The 6,146-nt window shown below is 35.6% G+C and overlaps 1 non-coding gene across 1 annotated transcript; it reads left to right on the forward strand.

Annotated features, from left to right (window-relative positions):
* The first annotated feature begins 5,693 nt into the window (after positions 1 to 5,693).
* LOC139895008 (small nucleolar RNA R71) lies at positions 5,694 to 5,800 on the forward strand. Its single transcript, XR_011775480.1, has one exon. It is a non-coding gene; the product is annotated as a small nucleolar RNA R71 (small nucleolar RNA).
* Positions 5,801 to 6,146: the final 346 nt, after the last annotated feature.

Raw genomic sequence — 6,146 nt, forward strand, 5'->3', positions numbered from 1 at the left:
CATCAATGGATAAAGAAGAAGTAAGGGTAACAAATTGGTACTCTTGGGAATACGATAACGTTGAAAATTTTACCCCCAAGGCCAAACCGAACTTCACCATTCCACAACCTTCCAACCCAATATTCTCAATAGACGAGTCATCCACCGGAAATGAACTACGAGCTGTAATAGATAATGACACCTCGAATTTCACCCAATTGGGTAATAGAGGTGAAAACTTTGGCGTCGAGAATAAAAAGAAGGAAACGTTAGAAATTGTCCACCCTATAATATGTATGTCGGCGTATATCGATCCATTTGACCAAGAACCAGAAAAGAGACATATCCATTTACTAAAAGCTACACTTAAAAAAGAATTAAGTAGTGACGATCGGGTGGGTCTAAACTTTAAACCCATTAATATAATTTATACCACCCGAGATGTAAATAACTGGCTCACTACTCTAATTCGTGGAACTTATTCTACCGACTTCACACGTCGTCAGCTAAGTGTGGGGAAGTTTAACCCCACTTAACGTTAAATTAGGGGTTCGGGTTAGTGCATAACTCGTTAATAAACATGCATAATAAATTAGGGTAAAAGACGCATTTTTAAAGATTAGCAAACAGTTCAGAAAAGCAACCGTTTTTGAAGAAAAATATGTGTGATAAAACAAGAAGGAATGAACGATGAGCCGCGCCATCTATCATTCGACGAGCTTTATAATTACAAACTGGGTATTTTCAATCACTTTTCTACACTAATCACCCTCATGAATTTATAATTAGAGTCTGATTTCATGCAAATGAGGGCATTGCATGATCTCAAGTGTGGGGAAGGGTTATAAATTCTCTCGGGTTTATACTTGGCTTATTTTCTAAATTTTATGAAAATTTGAAAAATTTTAAATTAAATGAATTTAAAATCATGTTTATATATATTTATGAACGGTGAAAACTAGGTGTTAATACCGAAATTATCGTTACCTCGGAAAGGACATAAATTGAGAAACACCCTAAAATGATTGAATTCATTTAAAATGGAATAAAGGAGAATAAAATGGCAAAGAAAGAAACTAAGTGTGGGGAGAATGTGCCAAGTTATTCAATTAAAAACTATCTATCACATGTTTCTGTAAAGTTTATTGCAGGTGCTTTTGTTTTGGACTAAATTAACTATTTTACCCGATGAAAGAAAAGAAAAGATGGATCTACACGATGAATCAATTCCATCATTAAAAGGAAGTAAAGTCTTCCGAAAAAGACACGCGCTTCTTGATTTAGGTCAAGAAGTTGTCGTCCAGACCAGTTGTAGGTTGACGAAAAATCTAGAAAAGTCATCACTAAAATCAGCAGGAAATCCACGGACCTCAGCATCAAACAGGGTCGCCAAGTGGTCAGATTTATCCTAACCATGAGAAGGATTTATCTCGTACAATGGGGGGCACCGTGCAAATTAGCTTGATAAGACTAATGAATCAGATCCCCAGAAAGGATAATCTCCTTAAAGATCAAAAATCAGCTTTTAAGCCTGATATTACTCAATCCTTGAGATTGACCTTAAAGATTGAGAATTACAAACTCATGGAATTCAATGATATCTAAACTCGAGCTTGAACGAGAAAATATTTTGATCAAAATTATAAACCGATTTGTTTTCTGAAAACCCATTTTCAATGCGTTCATTACCATTGAACGTAAAATCCTAGGAATTCACCTGGAATTCATTAGGTCACCTGAACCAAATCGGGTGTCAACCGTAAGAACGGTGGTTGCATAGCATGGTCGAAGACAGGACCTTGTGCCAGACCGAAAAATTCCTAGGGTGAGCTTTACTATTGCTCCTACAAAGGATAGTAATTGCGTCCGACACGTTATAGACCATAATTAAAAGCATGTCAGGGGACATTGCCTTAACAGTTGCTTGTTCAACGCTTTCCTTTACAACCGGACGGTAGTTTATCAAAAGGTAATATACGGAGCAAGTATACTGGACGTGTTGCTTTCCTAATACAAGGTTAGCAAGTGGGTGACACAAAACCACAAGTGTTGAGCTAAAATTTTCAAATCTGAAACCCACACAACCCATAAAAATATTTTGCAAACACCGGTGAAGGGTTATTCCGGAAAACGTGTCTAGGGTAAAAGCTAGATTGAATTTTTAAAAGATCAAATGTTTTCATAAAGATCCAATTTCCTTACGGATCTAAATTTTCATAGTCATGTGGAACTGTAAACCGCCTTTCAAATGTGCACTTTGCTTTGGAAACCGAAAGTAAATCGGCTATTTGATTGCAAGTGTCGTTGACCTAAACCCGAGGCAACTGTGGATGACACACCCACCTTTAACCATGGTTCTATCGTTACTATCATTGTTTATACCACCATATCAAAATCACTGATGTACAAAGTGCGATGAATAAAAAAGTGAATCATGTATGTTTTTATTTCAAGTTCTGTATTGCTTGAGGACAAGCAACGCTCAAGTGTGGGGATGTTTGATAAGGCTAAAAAGGAACATATATTTCATAGCAATATCCCTCCTAAATAATAGGTTTTCATATGTAATTGTATTATATTTTCATTGTAATTGTTTAAATAAATAAGTGCGAAGACAAAAGGCGAAAACGAAGATTTGAAGACACAAACGTCCAAAAAGCTCAAATGTTCAAGATACAATTCAAAAGGTTCAATTTATTGATGAAAAACGTCTAAAAATGACAAGAGTACAAGTTACAAAACGCAAAGTACAAGATATTAAATTGTACGCAAGGACGTTCGAAAATCCGGAACCGGGACATGAGTCAACTATCAACGCCCGACGCAACGGACCAAAAATTACAAGTCAACTATGCACAAGAATATAATATAATATTTAAATAATTATATAAATTATTTATATATTATATATATTTAAAAATTATGAACTCCGCGACTCGCGGAGTTTGAAGGCTAAAAACTCCACGACTCGCTGAGCTGTCAGAAATCAAAATTCCTATAAAAGGTCACGAATTCTGCGAGTAAAAAATAAATAATAATAATAATACTCCCTAGTATAATATAAATAAATATATATATGTATATATAGTATAGATTAGTGTTATATTAGATTAGTTTGGGTTATGTAAAAGTTATTTTTACGGGTTTTTAAAGTCGGAGCTCTGTCCGTGTAACACTACGCGATAAATAATCAATGTAAGCTATGTTCTCCTTTTTAAATTAATGTCTCGTACTTAAGTTATTATTATGCTTATTTGAGCCGAAGTAATCATGATGTTGAGCTAAATATTAAAGACGGGGTAATTGGGTTTTGTACCATAATTGGGGTTTGGACAAAAGAACGACACTTGTGGAAATTAGACTATGGGCTATTAATGGGCTTTATATTAAATTAACGATACCTCGTTAATTTAATATAAAGGTTATGATTTGAAGTATCTATATATAACCACATACGCTTAATCGGGCACGATGGGCGGGATATTTATAAGTACGAATTATTGTTCATTTGACCGGACACGGGGATGGATTAATAGTCAATGGACTCATTAAAACAGGGGTGGATTACATTCAAGGGTAATTGGTGTAATTGTTAACAAAGTATTAAAACCTTGGTTTACACACAGTCGATAACCTGGTGTATTCATTAAGCAAAGTATTAAGACCTTGTTACAGTTCGAATCCCCAGTTAGTTGGAATATTTGACTTCGGGTATAAGGTTAAATTTGCCGAGCATTTTATAATTATGATCAATGAACTATTGTGGACAAAAACCAGATAGGTTTCAAATACATCCAGGACAAAGGGCAATTAACCCAGGACAATAAATTAAAATCAAAACGTCAAACATCATGGTTACGGAAGTTTAAATAAGCATAATATATTTTATTTCATTTTTCCTCGTACTTTTATTTATTGTCATTTTAATTATTGTTATTTATTTTATATTGTTAGTTAAATATCGTCATTTACTATACGCTTCGCTTAAAATATAAATCGACAAACCGGTCATTAAATGGTAAACCCCCTTTTATATATTATTATATATAATTATATATATTTTGTACAAATATAGTTGTTTAAAAATATAGTGTGCAATAAGCCCACTCCCTGTGGAACGAACCGGACTTACTAAAAACTATACTACTCTACGATTAGGTACACTGCCTATAGTGTTGTAGCAAGGTTTAGGTATATCCCATTTGTAAATAAATAATTAAAACTTGTGTAATTTGTAACGTATTTCGTAGTAAAATATAGTACTATCACGTACCCCCACGCTACCACATCAACCTAAAATTAGATGAACGTTTGAGTCCTCTTCTATGTCAATGACAATAAATTCGACTAAAAAGGTTAAATTACCCACTTGAACGGGTAGGTTGTCAGTAATTCCAACTGGGTGCCTAATGGTTTGATCAAAGAGTCGAACACTCATCTCTGTTGGACTTAACTCACCTACTCCTAATCTCTTATATAATGAAAGAGGCATAACACTCACACTCGCACCTAAATCTGCTAGTGCATCATACATGACACAATCACTAAGTAGACAAGGAACAATAAATTCACCTAGATCACCTAACCTGGGTGGAGGTTTTGGTGGAACTGTCTTCACTGGGTTTACTTCTACGATTTTTATTTCTTGCATTTTCTTATTCTTCTTCTTCTTCTTCTTCTTCTTCTTCTTCTTTCCAGAGGTATTACAAACTTTATTACCTATTACTTGCTCATACTCAACTCCTTTTCTTGGAAACGGGATGGGTGGTCTGTATGGTGCCACCACTGGCTTTACATACTCAGGTGGTGGTGGTGGTGGTGGTGGTGTAACTTCTTCATTGTTACTCACATCTAAAACCTTCTCTTCTTCTGGTGCTGGTTTTTCAGAATTCGTTGATACCATATTAACATTCTTATTCCGAGGATTTACTTCAGTATTACTCGGTAGCTTTCCTTGTTCACTCATCATGCTAGCAAGAGTACCTACGTCTTTTTCTAGATTCACAATGGAAGCTTGTTGAGTTCTAAATGACTGATCAAACCTCTCATTTGTTTGGGTTTAAGATGTAATAAATTATGTTTGAGATTCCATTAGCTTTGCCATCATTTCTTCCAGATTTGGCTTTTTCTCTTCGGTTTGTTGTGGTGGTTTATACAAGCTAGGTCTTTGTTGATTGAAAGTGTTGTTTTGAGTTGGTTGGTTATTCAGACCTTGTTGGTTGTACGAGTTATTGTTGGGTCCATTTGGATTGTAAAGAATGTTTTGATTTCGATTGAAGTTTAGCCTTAGCGGTTGATAATTATTGTGATAATTATTTCCCGGTCTTTGGTTCATGTAGGAAACATTCTCACGTTGTTCCATCGTTTGCGCAATGTGACAATCTTTCATTAAGTGTGGTCCACCGCATTGCTCACAACTGATTCGTATTGCATGAATATCTTTAGACATCTTTTCCATTCGTCTCTCGAAAGCATCTATTTTTGCGGAAACGGAATCGAAGTCATGGCTAGAATCGACTCTAGCCGCTTTAGATGAACGAAAGATATCTTTTTCCTGGTGCCACTCATGCGAGTGGGAGGATGTATTATCAAATATTTTGTGAGCTTCGGTTGCAGTTTTCTTCATAATGGAGCCACCAGCTACTGTGTCGATGTCTTTTCGTGTAGCAACGTCGACACCTTGGTAGAATATTTGCACTATTTGATAAGTGTCTAAACCGTGTTGAGGACATCCTCTCAACAATTTTCCAAATCTTGTCCATGCCTCATATAATGTTTCATTTGGCTTTTGTGCGAACGTAACAATTTCTACTTGAAGTCTCACGGCTTAGATGCCGGAAAGAATCTTTTAAGAAATTTCTCAACTAAAACATCCCATGTGTCAATCGCTCCTTCAGGTAATGATTCTAACCAATCTTTGGCTTCTCCTTTTAAAGTCCAGGGAAACAACATGAGATAGATCTGTTCATCCTCAACTTCTCTGATTTTGAATAGAGTACAGATCCTATTAAAGGTTCGAAGATGTTCGTTTGGATCTTCTTTTGGCGTACCACTATATCGGCATTGATTAGTTACCAAGTGTAGGATTTGTATTTTGATTTCATAATCTGGCGCATTAATGTATGGCTTAATAATGGCGTGACCTTGGCCAGTACGTGTGGCTTTCA

The sequence above is a fragment of the Rutidosis leptorrhynchoides genome, chromosome 2, assembly GCF_046630445.1.
Source record: "Rutidosis leptorrhynchoides isolate AG116_Rl617_1_P2 chromosome 2, CSIRO_AGI_Rlap_v1, whole genome shotgun sequence".
Taxonomy (NCBI): domain Eukaryota; kingdom Viridiplantae; phylum Streptophyta; class Magnoliopsida; order Asterales; family Asteraceae; genus Rutidosis; species Rutidosis leptorrhynchoides.